The 22,571-nt window shown below is 42.8% G+C and overlaps 1 pseudogene; it reads left to right on the forward strand.

The window, feature by feature from the left end:
• Nucleotides 1-1,358: 1,358 nt before the first annotated feature.
• On the forward strand, nucleotides 1,359-21,847 carry LOC147448807 (uncharacterized; annotated as a pseudogene).
• The last annotated feature ends 724 nt before the right edge of the window (nucleotides 21,848-22,571 follow it).

A 22,571-nucleotide genomic window follows, 5' to 3' on the forward strand; every position in this document is an offset into this window, starting at 1 on the left:
CCTCGTCTCGTGTGGTCTGCACCATTTGTGGCATGCTTTTAGTGCATCAAACTAGCCACGACTTCTGCAACTGAATCAACACCCAATGTCCAACTATTTGCAATAAAAGGCAAGGTATGCTTCTCCAAAATGTAGTACGCTCCCTACTGCAAGAAAGCGCAAGAGTGGGATGATATAGAAGCACCAAGCAAGGCAAGTGCTATTTCCCTCCTCAGTTGCACGTACTGTGTTCTCAATATATGTGTGTGTGTGTGTGTGTGTGTGTGTAAAAAAGTGTGTGTGTGTGTGTGTGTGTGTGAGAGAGAGAGAGAGACAGAGAGAGAGAGAGAGAGAGAGAGAGAGAGAGAGAGAGAGAGAGCATCCATTGGAGGCAAAGGGAAATAATTTTTCTCTATCAAGAAATCGGAGCATGCACCTCCAGAGAGGAAGTTCAGTGTCAACACAAATACCACTAATCGCTATGGTTCTAGGTACTGATTTGCTCTTATTCATATGCTTGGGCATTAGCAACCTCTTTAATAGTGCTGGCAACACCCTCCGTCACAACATTAGTTCCATTGAGCAAAGCATTTGTTCCACCTGTAGCTTCTGATCGGGTTGGGCGAGCATAGATTAATGCTCTTGCATTTGCAACATCTGTAGCTTTTGATCGGGTTGGATGAGAGACTCGGCTCTTATGATGCTGGTGTCTTCTATTTTGTAGGTGACATATTAGTTGTGGAGTGTCCACGTGCAGTACAGTAGGCTTGAAGCTAATCCTCCACAAGGGCTCTAACTGTTAAGGTAACATGCATCTGAAAATCATATGAGTTTGTTTCTTTGTGCATGCAGGAAGACGAATTGTTTCAATCATCTGTCAATCACCCCCATGCGATTGGGACAAGAAAGGCATGCAAAGGTCCCTCGTCATATTATGACTACTTTTATGCCCCAAGGTGCAAAGCAATCTGTTGCGATAGGTGAGTCATTGACTTTGCTGAAGGAGAGCACAAAGTCTTGTGTCAATTCATCCGAGACGGATAGCAGAGGTGAGTGAGTACATGTCGACAAATGTTGTTCCCAAATTTTTTTGCATTGGAGATTTGGTATGCTTCCCTGCTTGCCACTGCTTGTTGTGTAAATGCATGCTGGTTTTGAAATGCCGTTTTTTTAACTTTCTAGATTATTGCTTGGCTGCCAAACTAGAGGAGTAGATTTGAAATTTCAAAGTGCCAAACAGTACATATACCAACCGTCATCTTCAGCTACATAATCCTTTGATTCTCTGGTGTCAGATGACTACACATCTAAGTCTTCTTGTTCCAATGAATATGTATCATGAAACCATGACCCATGCTTGTTGCTCTTGTAGGTCCAGCATGTCGTTCCAAAACCCTTTTGTTTTTTGTGCCAGCATTGGGATACCACCACCGCATAGACCTTCTATGTTGCAGCCAGCATTTTCTTCCTTGGACATGCATCATACATTGCTTGTAGACCTAACCTAACATCCCAAACACAAGAAGAGGACTTGTTGGGAGACTTTTCCCCTGCTGGTCATTCTGGCGTATCACCGCATCCGCAAGGACGAGCCATTGTGACAATGAATGCAAGGCAAACTGTGCCACCTAACACCACTTTATTTCCATCCCATTTTAGGGAGAATATCTTACCCGCATCATAGATTTGTTGTAGACCTAAACCTGATGTCCCAAACACAAGAAGAGGACATGTTGGGAGACTGTTCTCCTGTTGGTCATTCTTGCGTATCACCGTATCTGCAAGGAAAATGCTACAACAAGAGCACGGTGTCCCTTCAAAATATATAAATAGCACACAATCGACGATATAATCCACAAATTCACAAACCTGGATATTTGAATATGCATAGAATCCATAGCAAGTCTGATATGAGAGAGGTAGAGCATTGAAGAAAGAGAGAAAGAACGTGCAGAAGCACCTCCTAAAGCGGAGTGCTACGTCGGCACGATGAGAGAGAAGGGAAGAGAGGAGAGAAGAAAGACACAAGCATCGGGTGCAATCTCCCCCCGTGCAAGAGTGACCATTCCCTCTTGCACGTATTTACTTTATAGATTTCTTGAATGGTCAAAGTAAGTACAAACTGGCCGGCCAGTCGTAAATGGCCAAAGCTCATAAAAGAGCACTAAAATATACATAAAATGCCATATCCTTTCACATAGTCTATTAATTGTTAATTCTTTTTCCACCTGTCAACTACAATAAATATTAACATATCAATTCTATTACATACCTCTCCGTTGGAAAGCAACTTTCCTTAGTTGCAAAGATAAGAAATCTGCAAACGGTATTTGTCAAAAATAGTGATTAGAAATCTATGTCAAAAATAGCCCATAGTAAAAGAAAAAATTAATGAAACTAAACAACATTGATTATGCTTGCCGTCATCCACATACTACCTATTTTAGTGTCCCATACCACTAGAATAAGTAGTACATGTCATACTCTGATGAATCAGGTTATCATTGGTCACACTCATTATCGATCTCATAAACGTCAAGTCCAATCACATAAACATTGTCGTGACAAAAAATATCATCATATACCAAATCCAATCCAATTCCAATTCCACAATATAAGTCCAGATCCAAATCACTTTCAATATGTACCCGGGTAGCAAAATCATACCAGCTACAGTGGTGGTCAGCCACTGCAACACGATTTTGTGATGGGTGTTGCTTAAATCGGTGAATCTATACCAATAAAATGTGCTGGATAAATTTATGTCAAAAGAAGAGCAGTACTACTTGGCCTCTCTAGTGATACCATTGTATAAAAGACTACACGTTGAGCTAGATTGCACATGGAGGATGTTTATGATTGTTTATACCAGAATTAGAAAAACAAATAGTTACAAAAACTTGCAATCATATTTAGTGAAGGTAGGAATGACTAGTAAAATCACTAGAACAAAAATAGTAATGCTCATGTATGAGTCTTGTGAAAACAAAGTGCACACGATGGTGAGAGTGGATAAGGTTAGTCATCCCACAAATCAGTTATCCCCTATTTTGATGAAGCATTTATTTTAATTGTAAGTGCTTGTATTGTTATGAAAGGCCGTAATTATTCATGCATCCATAAATAATTACCGAGGATATGCATGAGAAGGATAAATTGAAAATGCTTTCTGAACATCTGTTTTTAATTGCAAGAAAAAAAATGGTATCTAAATTGAAAGTACTTCAAGAGAAGCTCGAGATAGATAATGCCACCCCACTTAAAAAATATATGATTTATTTATTTATCATTCACCACAATGCTACAAGAGCTTTGCACTCCACTACTCAATAAAAAAAATCAAGCTCGAGATGGTATCATTTGCTGTGCAATCTCGATAGAAAAACTAAGAGAAAGGAAATTATGTTTAAGCACAAAAATAAAATATGCCCTACTTACAAAAACTTCAATTTTCTAAACCTAGTCAAAAGAAATGTTCACAAAAGCATACTTGATTGTGCCTTCTGTGATGAGCTTCTCTTGAATGGGAGGGTGTCCAACATTGGCAAGATATGTATTTAGGGATTGAGTACAAATTCATATGCGCGAATGAGTGTGAGAGCTATCCAGGAGTTGGTACTAGTGATGCATATTTTAGGTGCAATTATGGACGGAGGAATTTAAAGAGGGATCCAGGTTTGAAACAGTAAAACCCTACAATGATGGAGACCTTGCAAAGAGATATCTAGAGAAAATAATAAGAGGATGGAACACATGCATGTAGGTAATGCATATGGTTGGATATGCTAGTTTGGATATTCTAGTTAGCCAATTTTCTTATTACAATGAGCTCACTTATTGAGGGCTTCCAGCAATGCTCAACAATTTTGCAGGTCAAAGTTCAACCATAAATAGTGAGATTACATACATTCTTTTTGATTTGACCTAAATAATGTAGAATGATGAGTATGATCTTAAGACCATAACAAGATTGCTAGGGTCTCACCCATGCAGGCTTGTTTAACAGATACAAAAAAAAAACCTTGATTCAACGATGTAGCATACACAGAAAGAAAACTAGTGCTTAATTGTACAAACTTGCAGCTTCATTATCACCCAACCCATGGGCTATGAGTAGGGGGAGACTCAATCAGTGTCTCTTGGAAACCTCAAGGCGGATGTATTTTGAGATGTATCTGTTGGGGTATAAAGCCCAATGTGGTCGCCCAGGTAAGTGGGCGGGCCGCCAGGTATGTACACATATTCTTTTGTAAAAACCTAATAAGAACTCACTATGCTCTACACATTACAGTAGAGCGAGTTCACCATATCGTCGTGCTCTTCTTCTCGCACTCTCTCTCGCGTCGCACTTCCGCTCGTACTCCTTCAACTGGTATCAGAGCTCAGATCGAGGCTCGGGGCAGCACTGCAGGAGGCTAGAGTCACCAGCTCAGATTGGAGTGAAATTCGACAGGCAAAGACATGGCCCCAAATCTTGTGGGAAAGTGCGTAGGGCTTGGTGTGCTCATAATTTCATTCTGAGGTCATCTCGGTCACCGTTCGGCTTCGACAAAGTTCTGCGTAGGCCATTTTCGACTACGTGGTCTTAGCGGGTGCAGATCGGACTCTGCAAATTTGGGGTTTTCGGCCTACGATTGCAGGTGCTGAGGATATCGACACTCCCAGAGTGTTGATTTGTGGCTGTCTACACATCGAAGGACGGCTCACGGTTCTTGGAGGCGTGTCACATACGACACGGGCGCATTTACACACAGACTGTAGGCGACATCCACTAGTTCATCAGGTAGCTTGTGTTTGCTGCTTGATATTCCAGATTTCATCCTGACATTGCAGGTACTTCCACATGGGATGTATTGTCAGAGATGATGTATGTCTGTTGAGGGTTTGCTAGCTGTGAGTCACACAGCAAACAACCGCCGCAACGGTTACAGCATATAGTGGGAAATTTGTGGATGTATGACTTTGTGGGAAGTCTATGTACTGTCCGATTTACTGCAGCCTTTGTTGAGGGTCGAGTGAGGTTTTATTGAGCTGGGGGATTGTCGAATGTTGAGATCCTTTCGGTGATATAGGTCTTGGAGCGATCCCTTGAGCACCCTTAGATAGGCAGCTAGGATGTATTGACTGTGAGTTAGACAGTTGGGATTGCATCTTTGCTTTACTGCCGTTGAGGCATTGTCACAGTCTATGTTTACAAGACAGTGACAGGATAGTGAGAGATAGTACAGGTGCAGGACAGGTTTACCCTCAGCTTACATTGTCAGAGAGATAGTGTTTTTTGAGCTATTTTTTGGTCTGTTTTTTGAGTACACCAGAGCCATTTTATAAAGGAGACTCTGCCCAAATTTCTGCAGAATCTGAAGCTTTCTTGGTTCATTTGACAGGTTGATATTGGTTCAGAGGTCAGTTTACAGGGGAAACTCTGCTGAATTTTTTCCAGGAAAGTAAACTACTGTGAAGTGTAGCTATGGCTGGATCAAGCATGGTTAAAGTTGAGTGATCTTTATGAGAAGCAGAGTGCAGCTTCATAGGTATACTGGCTTAAGAAGCTTGTTGACTTGAAGATGAAAGAAGGGACACCTATGTCCAATCATCTGAATGAATTCAACAAAATCTATAGTCAGTTGTCAGCTCAAGGTGTCAAGTTTGATGAACCTGTTAGAGCTATGTTCCTGTTGATCACATTGCCGGAAAGTTGGGACACTTTTCGCACAGCTTTGAGTAATTCTGCACCTCCAGATGGTTTGAACATAGCAGGTGTAGAAGGAAGTCTGCTTACTGAAGAAACCAATAGAAAGACAATGGAAAAAGGCAAAGGAACAGCCTTAGTTGTCAGGGGAAGGACCAAAGAAAAGTACAAAGGTGGAAAGAGGAATCAGTCTCGTAGCAAGTCCCGCAGTGCTAAAGGCAAGAGTGACATAGAATGCTACCATTGTGGCAAGAAGGGTCACATGAAAAGAGACTGCAGAGAATGGAAAGCAGAAAAAGGCAAAGAGAAAGCTAAAGAACACGGTGAGAAGAAAAAGTCCTCAGTGAAGATTCGAGAAATAAATGTGACAAACACTGTTGCAGAGGATGACAGTCTAGTGTCAGGAGACATCTACTTCTTGAAGAATACAATGGACTCAGCTCTTCTTACAGCATCTGATGGAAATGCACTGAGTGACTGGATTATAGACTCGGGGGCCTCACTTTATGTGTCTCCAAACAAGGAGTGGTTTACTTCTTATGTGACCACTAAAGATCATGTTCGGCTAGGCAATGGGCAGACATGTGAGATCTTAGGTGTTGGAGATGTTCAATTGAAGTTTCAGAATGGCTCTTCTTTCACGCTGAAGAATGTGAGACATGTTCCCGCAATTACAAAGAGCTTGATCAGCACAGGTTTACTTGATGATGCTGGCTACGTCACCACTTTTGGACAGAACATGTGGAAGATATCCAAGGGTTCTATGACAGTAGCACATGGAGTAAAGTCTGGAGGACTTTACATGATTTAGGTATCAAATGTCTCTAAAAATGTAATCAATGTAACCGAGCAGCCAAACGTTTCTTTGTGGCATTGCGGTTAGGACATATGTCCAAGAAGGGAATGGATATCTTGTCTCGTTTTGGTTATTTTCCTGGCTTTTCATTTAATGATTTTGAATTTTGTGAACATTGTCTGTATGGTAAGCAAACACAACAGCCATATAAGCATAGAAGCAGTAGAAGAGATACACAGTTGGCACTTGTTCATAGTGATTTGTGTGGACCTATGCCTAACCTATCTCTAGGGGGAGCTTCTTACTTTATGACATTTATAGATGATTACTCGAGGAAAGTATGGGTTTACTTTCTCAAGCACAAGGATGAAGCGTTTAGTGTTTTCAAAACGTTTGTGACACTTGTGGAGAATCAGAGTGGCAAGAAGCTTAAATGCTTACGCACTGACAATGGTGGAGAGTATGTTTCAAAGGCCTTTCAGGACTTTTGTGAGTCAAAAGGTATAAAACGTGAACTTACTGCTCCTTACAATCCTCCTCAAAATGGTGTTGCTGAGAGGATGAATAGGACCATACAAGAGAAGGTCAGAAGTATGTTGTCTAATGCACAGCTGCCAAATGGGTTTTGGGATGAAGCTGTATCAACAGCTGTTCATCTTGTAAATAGATCTCCTAGCAAGGTTTTGCAGAAGGATTTAGTGCCAGAGATGGTATGGTCAGGCAAAATGCCCTCATACAAGCATCTCAGAGTCTTTGGCTGTGAGGCATATACTCACGTTCCAAAAGAATTTAGGAACAAACTTGAGCCAAAGAGTAGAAAGTGCATCTTTCTAGGCTATGGTAATTCTGGTGAGATGGGGTACAGACTTTGGGATCCCGAATCCAGAAAGGTTGTCCGCAGCAATGATGTTCACTTTAATGAATCCAAATATCATTCTAAACCAGAGAGGGTTGAGGAGATTAAAAGAGTTGTCTTCCAAGAAGATGGACCTGCACGTGCAAGACAAAATGTCAGGGCTCAAGAGGAGCAAGGACAGGATAGATTGGAACCACAGGTTGTGGCTGAGCCTGAGCCACCTGTTGTGCGTAGATCTGGACGTGTCACGCGACCTCCTGATAGGTTTGTTCCATCTATGAACTATGTCATGTTGACTGATTGCAATGAGCCTTCATGTTACAAGGAAGTAGTGCAAATGAAGGACTCCGGGAATTGGCAATTGGCCATGCAGTCAGAGATGACAGCTCTGCATAAAAACAAGACATGGAAGCTAGTTAAATTACCACAGGGCAAAAAGGCTCTACCTTGTAAATGGGTTTACAGGTATAAGATCACCGCTCATGATAGTCAGCCAAAGTACAAAGCAAGGCTTGTTGCCAAGGGCTTTAAGCAAGAACAAGGCATTGACTTTGATGAAGTCTTCTCTCCGGTGGTCAAAATGACTACATTGAGATGCTTTCTTGCATTGGTTTCCATATTAGATTTGGTGTTGCACCAAATGGATGTCAAGACAGCGTTCTTGCATGGTGATTTAGATGTGGAAATTTACATGCAGCAGCCAGAAGGGTTTGTTGAGAAAGTCAAGGAAGATTGGGTATGCCAGTTGTTAAAGAGTCTTTATGGCTTAAAACAATCACCGAGGGCATGGTACCATAAATTCCACAAGTTTATGCTTTCTCAAGGCTACAAACGTAGTGAGTTCGATCAGTGTCTATATACAAAGAAGGCTAAGGATGGCAGTTGGCTGATCCTTATTTTGTATGTGGATGACATGTTGATTGCTGGCAAGCACTTGGAAGAAATTTCAGCTTTGAAGTCAAAGATGGCAAAATCGTTTGACATGAAAGACATGGGTGAGGCAAGTCATATACTTGGTATGCGCATTGAGAGAGACAGATCAAAGAAGTTGATTTGGTTATCTCAAACAGAGTATATTGACAAGGTTTTGCAACGTTTCAATATGGAGAAGGGAAAGGCACTGAGTGTTCCATTGCCACCATATGTGAAACTTAGCAAACAGATTGTCCTGTGTCTGAGGAAGAACAGGCTTAAATGGATAAGATTCCATATGCGTCTACAGTGGGTAGTTTGATGTATGCAATGATTGCTACTCGCCCAGACATTGTATTTGCAGTGGGAGTAGTAAGTCGATACATGTCAAACCCAGGCAAGAAACATTGGGAGGCAGTGAAAGGAATATTGAGATACCTGAAACCTACAAAGAGTATGCGTATATGCTATGGGAGTCAGGAGCTAAGTGTGAAGGGTTTTACAGACTCAGATTATGCAGGTGACTTAGACAACCGAAGGTCTACGTCAGGGCATGTCTTTACATTGGCTGGTGGAGCAGTATCATGGCGTTCTAGATTACAAGATTGTGTTACTCGGTCTACTACAGAGGCTGAATATGTTGCAGCATTAGAGGCATGCAAAGAATCAATTTGGCTTAATCGACTAGTAACAAATTTGGGAATCAAAGAAGAGATGCCCGTGCTATATTGTGATAGTCAAAGTGCTATACAATTGGCTCGCAATCCAGTTTATCACTCAAAGACAAAGCATGTGGATGTGAAGTATCATTTCATCAGGGAAATGCTCGAGGATAAGCAACTTCAGTTTGTCAAAGTTCACACCACAGAAAATCCTGCTGATCTACTTACAAAAGGACTTCCCTCAGAGAGCTTTGCGCATTTTCGCAAGCAGTTAGGTGTAGGGTAGTACATCACTTCTCTACATCTCTTGTATATTAGCTTGTATAGTAGCTTCTCTCACACTTAAAGTACCACATTGGACTTTAAGTGGGAGGTTGTTGGGGTATAAAGCCCAATGTGGTCGCCCAGGTAAGTGGGCGGGCCGCCAGGTATGTACACATATTCTTTTGTAAAAACCTAATAAGAACTCACTATGCTCTATACATTACAGTAGAGCGAGTTCACCATATTGTCGTGCTCTTCTTCTCGCACTCTCTCTCGCGTCGCACTTCCGCTCGTACTCCTTCAATATCTTTCGCTTGGAGGGTATTGAATGTTCAAGAATAAGAAGATGTCTTTGGGCTCACCTATGTTGAAGCTCATGATGATGATGATGATTTCAATTCTGATAGTAGAATGGTTACATTAAAACTTGTCCTTCTTAATCTTGGCAAGATCATTGTGCTTTCCACTAGCACGAATGCACTTTTGTGTGTGTCACAAACTTCCCACTTTACTCCTTGGGTCCACCTTCTCAGAAGGATATACTTGAAATCGTACATGCTGGAGCTGGCAAAGAGAAGAGTCGAATCATCGAGGGGAACAACCAAACTCAATTCGACTACTGTGTGTCCCTTTGAGGCAAAGGAGGAGGTGAAAGCTATTACCATATACATGTGGTAGTGATGTGTGTGAACACACTTAGGACCGCCGGGGCATTTTTCCCTCTTTAGGAGGTTTTTTCCCACCGTGCATTGTATATACGCCCATTCATTCTAGGGCTATCTATCTTTCATTGCACACTAAGCAAAACACTCTCGATTGTGTGCCTTAAGCTTCCTTCATCTTCTCCAAGCTGTGTGTGTTTTTCTAGAACCCTAATTCCAACAATTGGTATCAAAGCAAGTTGCGTCCTCCCGGGCTTAGTCACCGGCAGCTCTAGCACATGCCTGCTCACTTTCTTCGATTTTAGTGAGCTTTGGCAAGTGTTCATCGGTCGACAAAATATTTAGGATAGCTCGCAGAGCTTAGTCTGCTCAGTTTTCTGATTCGGGCTCATTTCGGCCTTCGTTTCCACTACAAGCAGTGCTACACAGACTATTTCGTCATTTCGTGCAAAACTTTTGTCAGTGCCGTTTCCTACATAACAGGTCCCTTACAGTCTTCTACGGTTTGTGCTATATAGCACTTGTTGTTCCCGCTTGGTTTCTCCTTCTTTTGGGCAATTTTCACATCAGGTGCAGGCATTCACAATGGCCGACAACAACACAAATGTGTTCAAGATGTTTGCTGCTGAGGACAGATTGGATGGGGACAATTACCCTATGTGGGCTTACATGATGCAACATGTTCTTGTGTCAAAGGGCGCCTGGAATATTATGCAGGTCATTGATGTACGTCCTGGTTCTGAGGATGTAGGCGATGTTGAGGATGTTGCAAGTCTTGCTGTTGTTAGAGTTGTTTGCCTACCATAGAACAAGCTCGTTGGGTGTAAATGATGCACATGCTCATGAATTAATTTCATTTTCTAGCGCACCGCTACTCCTCACGTTCGTTCAGCAAAATCTGCAAAACAGGCTTGGGATATTTTTGGCTGGTCTTTATGCAAGCCGCAACGAGGTAAAAATTTCATTGTTGCATAAAGAGCTAGAGTCAAAGGTTATGCATGAGGAAGATGATATGGAAACTTTCCTTGCTGGTGTCAAGGATATCAATGGGCAACTTATTTCTGCAGGTGAAGTCATTTCAGACAGCTCCCTTGTGCAGACTGTTCTTGATGCCTTACTAGATTCTAGCAGACTTTTGCTAGTACTTCGAGACTTATGACCCAAGGAAATCTTGAAGTTGTCAAGTTTGATGCATTATGCACATTTTTGTTGCAAGAGTCACTTTTTAGAAAGAACGGGACTAGACAACGTGCAGTTGAACATGATTCTATTGCTACAAAAAGAAAGGATGGTAACAACAATGCAGCCACTTGTTATGGTTCTTCTACGAGTGGAAAATCAACTGTTCCTAATGCTTCTCTTGGCAGCAATTCGTGTGGAAATTCTGGTGATAAGGGCAAAAAGAAGATGCATTGCCATTATTGTAAAGCTAATGATCACTTGTTCAAGCAATGTCCTAAGTTGAAGGCCAAAGAGGCTAAGAAGAAAGAGGGTGGTTCCATTGCAAATGCTGGTTCCACTACAATTTAGCCATTGTTGAGTCTTTTGTGAAAGGAGATTGTGATGCTGATGTTGATCAGAATGGGCTTTTAGTGCAGACTACACTTACAATCCTGTTGTTCATGATGCATGTATGTCAATTGCTACAAATTCACATGTGTGGTATTTCGATAGTGGTGCTACAAAGCACATTACCTCACATCGCGAATTGTTCACCTCTCTTGAGTTTTTCCCTCATGGGAATTTAGTCACTTGTGCCAACAATGCCTCTTATCCGATTCAAGAAGTTGGAAAGATTGTGCTTACTGTTGCAAATGGCAGTTCTTTCATACTTGTTGTTGCACTTTATGTACCTGGGATCAAGAAGAATCTTTTGTCTGTATCTGCACTTGCTAGACTTGGACTTGTAGTCAAATTTGTGGATGATAGATGTACAGTTCACGATCTCAGTTTTGCTGATGAAATTGTTGCATTTGGCCTTTTGTGCCGTGGGCTGTATAAGCTCATTTTGTATGACAAGTGTGGATAAAATTTTGCAGATACAGTTGTAGATTCAAGGGCTATTTCAGATGCAAAATTGTGGCATGCACGTTTTGGGCATCTGAATTTTGCCAGTTTATTGCGTTTGCAGAAATCTGATATGGTTGCTTCTTTGCCGCTTGTTGAAGCACCTGTCAAACATGTTTGACAGTGAAGGTTGTATTTTGGGTAAAATGCAGCGTTCTAAGTTTCCAAAGGATGGTTCAGTTAGGGCCACATGCATGTTAAAACTTTTTGCATAGTGATGTTTGTGGCCCCATGCAAACTCCATCCTTGGAAAATTACCTTTACTTCGTGACTTTCATTGATGACTACTCCAGGCATGCATGGGTATTTCTGCTTAAAGCAAAGTCCGAAGTTTTAATGTGCTTCAAACAATTTATGGCTATGGCTGAAAATGTCTCTCAAAATGTACTATGGGCACCCTCCATTCTGATCAAGGGGTGGAGTATATGTCTCATGAATTTAATGCATTTCTTGAAGGGGATCGGGGAGCACCACAGACAGAGAGTGAGAGAGAGAGAAGGAGACACACACGATGTGGGTGGGGAGACTCAAAAGAGTGAGCAGCCCCCTATACACTTATGCTATGTATAAGGTATACAAGTCAGTGGGCGCCCAGACTCTGGGCGGCCGGGCAAGGCACAGACGCCTATACCCCAACAACCTCCCACTTAAAGGCGACTGTGCCTTTAAGCAAGGGAACCTAGTCTAAAGACTACAAAAGGTGAGAGAAAACCGCTCTCAACCGATGCCCACTGGCTGGCTGTGATCGTGTGCATCCGGCTGTCCTGCTCCCGTGTAAGTCCATACACCACCAGACGTACCGCACACGTACTGCAAGTATGTACACAATACCTGCATATCTCCCTCGTGCACTATGCCATCATCAGTCAACAAACGACTGACAATCCCAACTACATATGCTCCCACTGCAGCTGCGATATCCGGTCTCAAGATCAGCATCTCATACATGAGACCACCGAATGCCGATGCAATGCTAGCGGGCCCTGCTAGCTCTACGGAGCATGCATCAACATATATGTCCCTGGCAATAGGCATCTCTGACTGACAAGGCGTGTCAGCCACATGCATCTCCTGACTGTCCGCAAAAGACGCATCAACCTGTCGTGCAACCTCAGAGCAAACCAGCTACTCTAGGTGTCTGCTGGAAGACATATCCTGCACAACTATATCCCCATGCTCACTGTCGAGCATATAAAGGAATGACTGCATAATCGCTGACATCTCAGCCTCCTCTGCAATCATCCACTGCAAACATGACCACTCAATCTGCTGTGACTCACTAGAGCTCTCATGCTCTAACTCCGTATGCATAGACTCTTGCACAACGTCCTCCTGTCGTGACTCACTAGAGCAAGACCACTCTACCTGTCTATCCTGCATAGAAGTATCTCGCACAACTGACTCTCTGCTTTGCTCAGTCACTAGCAAAGCATGCATGTCTGACTCTGTCACCTCTCTGTGTGACTGCTCAAGTCGTGCCCCAACTGTGTGCACAATGAGCTCACTACTCTGCACTCCATGCAAAGTACCCTGCAACCCACAAGCAAAAGAGACTCGCCTGCTCTCTCGCTCTCTACCTGGCTGCGTGATCACAGAGACAACACCGTCTCTCGCGTGATCCACATGCAATGGGTAACCTGTACCACTCCTGGCACCTCTCGCAATCACTAGCGAACCCAAATGCATCACAAAATCTCGCTCTCGTAGCGAAATCTGACATCCACAATCTCTAAGCTGACCAATCGAGATCAAACTCACTGTCAAATCTGGTACATAGCGCACATGTCGTAACAAGTAAGATGCACCACTCGGTAATGACAGTCTCACATCTCCTGCACCTACTATCGCATGCACCGATCCATCGGTCAAACGTACACTGCCAAGCATCCCGCTAGAATAGCTACAAAACCATGCACGATGCGACGTGACATGAAACATAGCATCTGCGTCTAGCAACCACTGCGAAGGGAGTGCACTATCCACATGTATAGCATCTCGTGCATAGCTCGAGGTAAAAGTGACATCCCCGTCACTAGTATACTCCGACACTACATCTGCATCAACTGTCAAAGCAACTGAGTCCATGGCATCACTACATACATCTCTGAGACTGCCATGTCTCCTACGATGTCGCATACGACGAAAACAACGCCGTCTAACGTGTCCAGAATGACCACAATACCAACATGTCACCTGTCGGCGTGCTCGTGAATGTACATGTCTCACACAAGTCCGTGATGACTCAGATCTATCATACATATCATGTAATCTGCGCCAAAGTGCTCTCGTAGTAGTCTCATACATAACAAGAGCATATACAGATTCTGCAAGGTGCAAAGAGAGCGTAGATAGTGCCATCTCCTCTAGCTCCTGCCACTGATCGTCAGACATGTTTGAAGGTCTACCTGCATCACCACTCAATGGTCGATGCAACCCTCGCTGTGTCAATGCATCAAGCATACACTCTCTCCATGCCGCAAAGTCTGACCCATCAAACATGTGCATCTGTGAGAGGTCACAATCTGATCGATCACCTGTCTCTGCCATGAGCACAATGTAGCAAACTAGAAAGCAAAACCACCTCACCAACAACACCTGAAAACTGTCTACCAATATGGCCAGAAACACAATGTAAAACTTGTGAGACACACTCCAAAATAGAGCTCCCGCAATGTCAATACAAGCCTCGCCTGCTCTAGTATCACACTGCAATCTGTGAGCTAATCACCAAGCCCACACTGTGCGGTATCGATGCATACACACGCACAAATCTCCCACCTGCAGAGAACACCGCACACAAATGCTGAGTGCAACCCGCAATCTCTACCTAGATCGCATAAATGATGCGCATAAAACTCCTGGGAAAATTTCGCCAGAGTTTCGTCAGTAAAACGGCCACAAAACCAGTAACCAAACTGACTGCACGCTCAAAACCATGAGCAACCAAAGCGCGTCAAATCACACTCCAAATGCATGCACCAATCTCCACATTTTGCATACATCATTGCAAACACCTGCAAATCTAGTACACAAATATCTGCTCTACCTGTGACTGCCAAAAAACATGCTCGAGGCATACATTGCTGAGCTCAAAATGCAATCACATTAGTCTCCCTGAGCATCAAACCACATAAGGCATACATCGTATCCTCCCACCTGTGAGGAAACTTGCAGCAAATATCACTCTCACATCTGAGAGCAAACCATGTGTGGAATCCTCGACACACAATAAACAACTACTGCTGCAGAAAATTCAGCGTTCAGAATTTTAAAATTTTGATATGACGAGCGCGTCCGCAGCGTGCCAAAACCCCAAGGTAGACTCCTGGATCATATGTATCCGAGTCCGGGTGTGAAAGCTATGCCAAAAACAGTGTTTTTGGGACCCGAGAGTGCACAAATAAACTTGCTGCTGTACCTGCTGTAATTCAAAGCATAATTTCAGCAAATAGACATCACCATCGCGTCCGGAGCGTGCCAAAACCCTGACCTAAACTCCTGGATCATGTAGATTTGACTCTGTATGACGGAGCTACGCAAAAAACTGCGTTTTAGAGCCCGAAAATGGCAAAAACGAGCTGCACATAGTCTTGAACCTGCTCCTGCTCCACTCTGCGTGATGCACTGTCCTCTCAATGCAAGCTCCAACACAAGAGCTCTGCCACAACAGCATCCAAGCACTCGAATGTCAAGCTCTCCTCCGCCGAGCACTTCTCTAACGAGCTCCACTGAGCTCAAAAGCTCCTCTCACCAAGGAAGCCGCAACCGCCTCCTCGACCAAGCTTGACCACACCAAGCTCCTAAGCTCCAAAGAAAATGCTCCTCAAGCTAAAATCGCTCTCCGTGAAACTCCGCGATCGAACTCCACCGTCGAGAACGAGCGAGCTATCGCCTCGAAGCTCTCAAAGCCGTCGTGCTCTCCGCGGTCACCATAGCTCTGATACCAATTGAAGGGGATCGGGGAGCACCACAGATGGAGAGTGAGAGAGAGAGAAGGAGACACACACGATGTGGGTGGGGAGACTCAAAAGAGTGAGCAGCCCCCTATACACTTATGCTATGTATAAGGTATACAAGTCAGTGGGCGCCCAGACTCTGGGCGGCCGAGCAAGGCACAGACGCCTATACCCCAACATTTCTGGCTAGTCGTGGGATAAAACACCAATGTACAGTGTCTTATACACCTCACCAAAATGGTGTTGCTGAGAGCAAAAACAGGCCACTTACGGAAATGGCACTATGTATGGTCAAAAGTCAAGCTTTGCCGCATTCTTTTTGGCTTAAGGCCATCATGTGTGCCACTTATGTACTAAACACTTGTCCTACGAAAGCATTGCAGTCTATTACTCCATATGAAGCATGGCATGATAGAAAGCCTTCTATTGAGCACATGCATGCTTTTGATTGTTTGGCATATGCTTTGGTGCCATAAGCACATCACAGATTATCGTGGATGATAAGGCTGTCAAATGTATTTTTGTTGGTTATAGTGCTGAAAGCAAAGGTTACAGTTTGTATCATCCACAAATAAAGCGTATTTTGGTTTCACGGGATGTTGTGTTTGTGGAAGATCCTGTTCAGTCCTTGCTATCATGTACTAGAGACAATAATGTAAGCTCACATGACATCAATGACACTTTGTTGCCTCTTTTTAGTGGTGGAAATACGAATATAAATTCCAATGAGGCAAATGTACAGCCTATGGGGGTTTTTGCAAGTGTTATAGATTAGCCTATTATACTGATGCAAATGTACATGATGTACTTGATGAGGAAAGGGCTGAAAATGAGCAGGCTAGAGGTATGCCAAAATGGCTGGTGCATACATTGTGTGATAGTAAATTGGATTCACCTTTGTCCAGTCATACTCGTTCAGGTTCTTTCCATGCATCTTTTGCATCAAATTATTATGCTTTGGATGTGTCTAGCTAGCCTACATGATGTTGAGGAACCTCTGTCTTTTGATGAAGCACAAAATTCAAAAAATTGGATGGGTGCCATGCAATCAGAATATGATGCACTTATAGAAAATGACACATGGACTTTATGTGATTTGCCTCCTGGAAAAAAGGCCATTGGTACAAAGTGGGTTTACAAGTTGAAATGCAAGGTGGATGGTGAGATTGATCATTATAAGGATCGACTTGTTGCAAAGGGTTATGCAGAACAAAAAGGCATAGATTATGAAGAGACTTTTGCTCCCACTTGTCGTATGACTACTGTGTGTTTTCTATGTGCATTGGTAGCTCATTTTGGTTGGGATGAACATCAATTTGATATTGTTAATGCTTTCTTAAATGGTGATATTTTTGAGGAAGTCTATATAACGTAGACTTGCGGTTTTGTCAAGAAAGGACAAGAGGATAAGGTGTGCAAATGTAACAAAGCTTTGTATGGGTTGAAGCAATCTCCTCGTGCTTGGTATGAGAAGGCTGACACTCATTTGGTCAAACGAGGCTTTTGTAATAGTCCTAAAGAAAGCACATTGTCTGTCAAGCGTGAGGGCGATGTACTTCTCATTGTTGTTCTTTATGTCAATGATTTCCTGATCATTGGTCCCAATGAGGCACATATTGCTGAATTTAAGGCTGATTTGAATTCTACTTTCAAGATAAAAGATTTGGGGTTATTGCATCATTACTTGGTATACACTTTAAGCAGTGTGATGGTGGTATTGCCTTGTGTCAAAAAAGTTACATAGAGACATTGCTCTGTAAGTTTGAACTTGAGGATTGCAAACCTATTGCCACTCCCATGGAAACAGGTCTGAAATTGAGTCTACATGATACTGGTGATCTTGCTGATGTCACACTTTACCAAACTGCTATTGGTTGCCTCATTTATGTATGCAACATGAGGCCGGATATTCTGTTTGCAGTCTCACAGGCCAGCAAATTTATGCATAGCCTAGGGTCTAAGCATTGGTAGGTTGTCAAGAGGATTTTTTGCTACTTGAGTGGCACTTTACATCTTGGCTTGTTTTATCCCAAGGGGGGATCATTGCTACTTTTTTGGAGTTAGATTGGGCTAGTTGTTTTGACACATGAGCGTTCACAAGTGGTTTTTGTTTCATGCTTGGCAGTTCATGTATATCATGGTTGAGCAAGAAGCAACCTAATGTGCCCACTTCTAGTTGTGAGACTGAGTACATGGCAGTCTTCACAACTACGATTGAGTGTGTATGGCTCAGACGCCTTATGGTTGATTTGGGTGTTGGAGAGGAAGCTGCCAACACTATCTACATTGACAGTCAGAGTGCATTGGCAGTTGCGAGGAACCTAGTTTTTCATGCTCACACAAAGCACATTGAGGTGCATTACCACTATGTCAGGGAGAGGCTCTCAGGAGGAGAGATTAGCTTGGCTTATGTGCCAATACAAGACAACCTTGCAGATCTTTTCACAAAGGCATTGTTTCGTGAGAAGTTTGAAGCTTTCTGCAAAGCTTTGGGCTTACTCCCCTTTGTGGACTGATCATGTCCTCAAGGCATGGCACTTCCCTTTACTCATGTGCCAGCTCTCATTCACCGCATCACTCCGGGAGGGATTTGTTACCGTATACATGTGGTAGTGATGTGCCACAACGCGAGAGAGAGAGAGAGAGAGAGAGAGAGAGAGAGAGAGAGAGAGAGAGAGAGAGAGAGAGAGAGAGAGAGAGAGAGTATAGGCAAAAAGCTCAGAGAGCATGATAGAGAAAGGGGTACACAAATGGCTGTCGGGTGAGGGCCGTGGTTATTGAAGACAGAGAGTGAGAGTGAGAGGAAACGAGACGAACTCGGCATGAGTGGGTGGTGGGTTTGTCACCGCTCAAAATTAGTGCGCTCATGCCCTTTACCCTTCATTTAAGACGTGTGCCGCTTAATAGCCACTGCATGCCAAAGGGGGGGATGGTGGGCGCTGCATGCCAAGGGGTGGTTGTTGAAGGTGGGTGGCACTTGTAGCTACATGCCAAAGGCCAGGGAGAGAGAGAAAAACATCGTTCTTTTGTTGCATGGTTGTCCGAAAAAAAGGAGGGGGGGGGGGGGGGGTGGCAGCTCTGAGTGTCCTGAGGAGGGTAGTGAGTGGTCGCCCTTAGTAGCGGCCCAGAATCTGCCAGTCACCCATTGGCACAACCAATTTTGTATACGCTATTTATCGGTGCTGTTGTCATAGGGTCACATCCTGGCTCTAGTCGTTATTGACATTCCTGTTCACTCGCATGGCAGTGTTGGTCATGGCTCAAGAATGACGCCAACCTCAACCAATTAGTTGACCATGATCGGCTTCAAATAGTATCATTGCTTGCATGGAAAAATCACTTGAGCTAAGGCTTGTGCACAATTGCTACAAATTGGAGTTTCGATTAAGTTCTCAGCCTCTCAACAAGTTCTTAGCCTTGTGATCGTTCTCAGAGGAGGAAAAACTTGTGGGGGTATTCCCCTTGGGTAAAAGGTCCAAGGTTCAAATTTTTGTTGGACAGGTCTCTAAGGACACTCTAATTCATCTTCTCCCCCCTCTTTGAGCTCATACATGTTTTCAAGGGTCTCTTGGGTTTGTCATATGGCATTGAACTCCTCTAGGCGTAAATAATCTTCCCCTTGTTCTTTCTTGAAACCATTTGGTCTCTTTCTATACTTAACTATAGACTGCTTTAAAAAAGAAAAAAGCAAAACTCACAATTGTGAGTGAATTATATTGATCATCTCAAAAAATTACAAGAACTTGCCATGCTCGTGCCGAGCCATGACACCATCCAGAGACCAAACTTACATCAGCTATCTGGGGAGCCACCCCTAACGACCTGCCCCCATGTCCTTGATACACAGGGTTAATTATCATGTTCTTCACTAATCTTCTGGTTTCATGATTTTCCCCTTTCCTAAGCATTTCATTGACAACAAGGCCCAGGTAACCCTAGACCAATCATCCGCGTTTTGCTTGCACCCAAGCGTCCATATTAGCACTCTTCTTTCTTGTATATTTCTGCAAAACTTGCCACCTCAGGAACTCCTTCAAACACACGATGGTTCATTGTTTGCCACACATTATGTCAAAAGCAAAAACTGGTAATTTGAGTGCAGATGAGGAGGGCAAGACTACCCAAGTTCTTACCTCCAAGGAGTAAATGAGTCTTGAAAAAACCAATTTTCCATGTTCTTTGGACCCACTTGCATATTTTTCCTGTAAGGCCTCTGATATAGCTGGGCATTCCATAAAAAGTTGGGTCAGATCTTCACTAGCCATCCTGCACCCTAGGCATCGATCTGTCCCTATCCCTCTCTTTTGAATCTTCACCCCCATCGGAAGAGCACCCCATTAACTATAGATTGCTTAATCATAAGCAATCAATGTTACAACCTATATGAATAATTTACAATCACGACATGAGCATCGTGACATCTAATACTATTCATGAGATAGTTACTCTAATTTTGTCACATAACGAGAAGAAACAAAACTTTAATTAATCACAAAGGCCTTGGCTAGCTATCCCATGCAATTACTACTCATCTACTAAAATAAGTTTTTTCTCAATTAAGAGTATTTATTTTATATATATATATATATATATATATATATATATATATATATATATATATCGAGAGAGAGAGAGAGAGAGAGAGAGAGAGAGAGAGAGAGAGAGAGAGAGAGAGAGAGAACTTATCTTTGATCGTTCTGATGATTTCTATAGACATCGGAACGTAGCCAATGCTCTGATACCACTGCTACAAATGGGAGTGTGGTGTCCCTGTAAAATATACAAATAACACACAATCAACGATATAATCCACAAATCCACGTACCTGGATAATCGAATATGCATAGAATCCATAACAAGTCTGATACGAGAGAGGTAGAGAGCGGGAGAAAGAGAGAAAGAATGTGCATACACACCTCCTAAATCGGAGTGCTACATCAGCTCGGTGAGAGAGAAGGGAAGAGAGGAGAGAAGAAAGACATAAGCACTGGGTCGAATCTCCCCCCTTGCAAGAGTGACCATTTCCCTCTTGCATGTATTTACTTTATAGATTTTTTGAATGGTGAGTACAAACTGGCCAGCCGGTCATAAATGGCCAAAACTTATAAAAGAGCACTAAAATATACATAAAATGCCATATCCTTTCACATAGTCCATTAGCTACTAGTTCTTTTTCCACCTATCAACTGCAATTTAAAATATCAATTCCATTATAGACGAGCCGTTGTGACAATGAACGCAAGGCAAACTGTGCCACCCAACACCACTTTATTTCCATCCCATTTGAAGGAGAATATCTTACGCAACCTAGTTGCCCTATCACATGCGTTAGTGGAAGTTCATCATTTGCATGCCACAACCAATCAATCCCAGAGCATTGAGGAATCTCTTGCTGATGACTTTGTGCCATCGATGCAATTGGCCACTGAAGTTTATGTGCCTACGAAAGTGCCCCTGCCTACTATCACAATGGACTCTACACCTAGGAGTCTACACCCAATGCTCAATCCAAGAAAGTTCGCAAAAGTGGTCATAACCCACAAGAAAAAGTACCTCCCAAGACTAAAAAAGCTCCTAGTGGTAGATTTCATTGGGATCTACATGTCCAAGTAGTTCTATTGGAGTGCAAAAAAGCTTATGACGACAAACGCTGCTCAACTGACTTGTAAAAATTAAAACCAATGAGGAGCAATGGATTGATATTGTGCGCATTGCGAGCTCTGGTGGTTGACTGGCAGCAAGTGCACAAAAAGCACAAGCTTCTAAATTCTTTGTATTGAGAAATCAATGACTGGGAGAGGAACACGCCTTCTGAAAAGATTCGTATTGGGCCATGACACATGCTAAGGAAGTTGCGGATGGGAAATTTTTGCATTGCAATTCCCCTATAGAGCTATATGAACACATGGATTGACTTTTTGGTATGGACAAAGCAGTGAACGCTACTGCAATTGTTGTGGATACTAACAACACATCATCACTGCCACCTTCTTCTCTACATTGAATATCTTGCAAGTTACAAAATCTGGTGGGTATGTCTCCTTGCTACACATCATCACGGCCATGCAAGTTACGAAGTCTGATGGGTATGTCTCCTTGCTACACATCATCACGAACAAGGTCAGTCAAGCTTGTGAAGAGGTCGATAGGAAGATTAAAAATCTCTCTCCACCTCTCTTCATCTGCTCGTGTGTAGAACACAAATCGTTCCGCCAATTGATTGGAGGAGTGTGGCTTTATGTACCATCAACCTAGCACTTCATTGAATGATTCTTGATACCGAGGGGTGAGGTGTGTTGCACAAAGATTGCTACCCAAAGAAGAGGTAGATATGGGGCAACATATTCCTTGAACTCCATCTCCTCCTCCTCAGCCTGCATTGCACTAGTTGGTAGGCAATGTAGAGACTCCCACTCATGAAGCAAGACACACATCAAAGCATTTATTGATGGAATGGTAGCTTGTAAATGCAACCTGAGATCCATGCCTCTGTGATTTGTAAAAAAAGAAAATTCTAGGTAAAAAAATCACATGATCAACGGAGAATTTTGGTCCAACAAATCACGTTTTGGAGTAAACATTACAATGAATTCTAAGATAGAAAGACCAGCTCAAAACTTATAGCTCAAAACTTAAAATTTAATTTGTTTAAGACTAACACCTGGTTTTTTGCTTTCACAAGAATTTATCAAAATTTTCTACTACTACCTTTGGTTCTTTGTTGTCAT

Source organism: Adiantum capillus-veneris, chromosome 10 (assembly GCF_014529385.1).
Source record: "Adiantum capillus-veneris isolate H3 chromosome 10, ASM1452938v2, whole genome shotgun sequence".
Classification (NCBI taxonomy): domain Eukaryota; kingdom Viridiplantae; phylum Streptophyta; class Polypodiopsida; order Polypodiales; family Pteridaceae; genus Adiantum; species Adiantum capillus-veneris.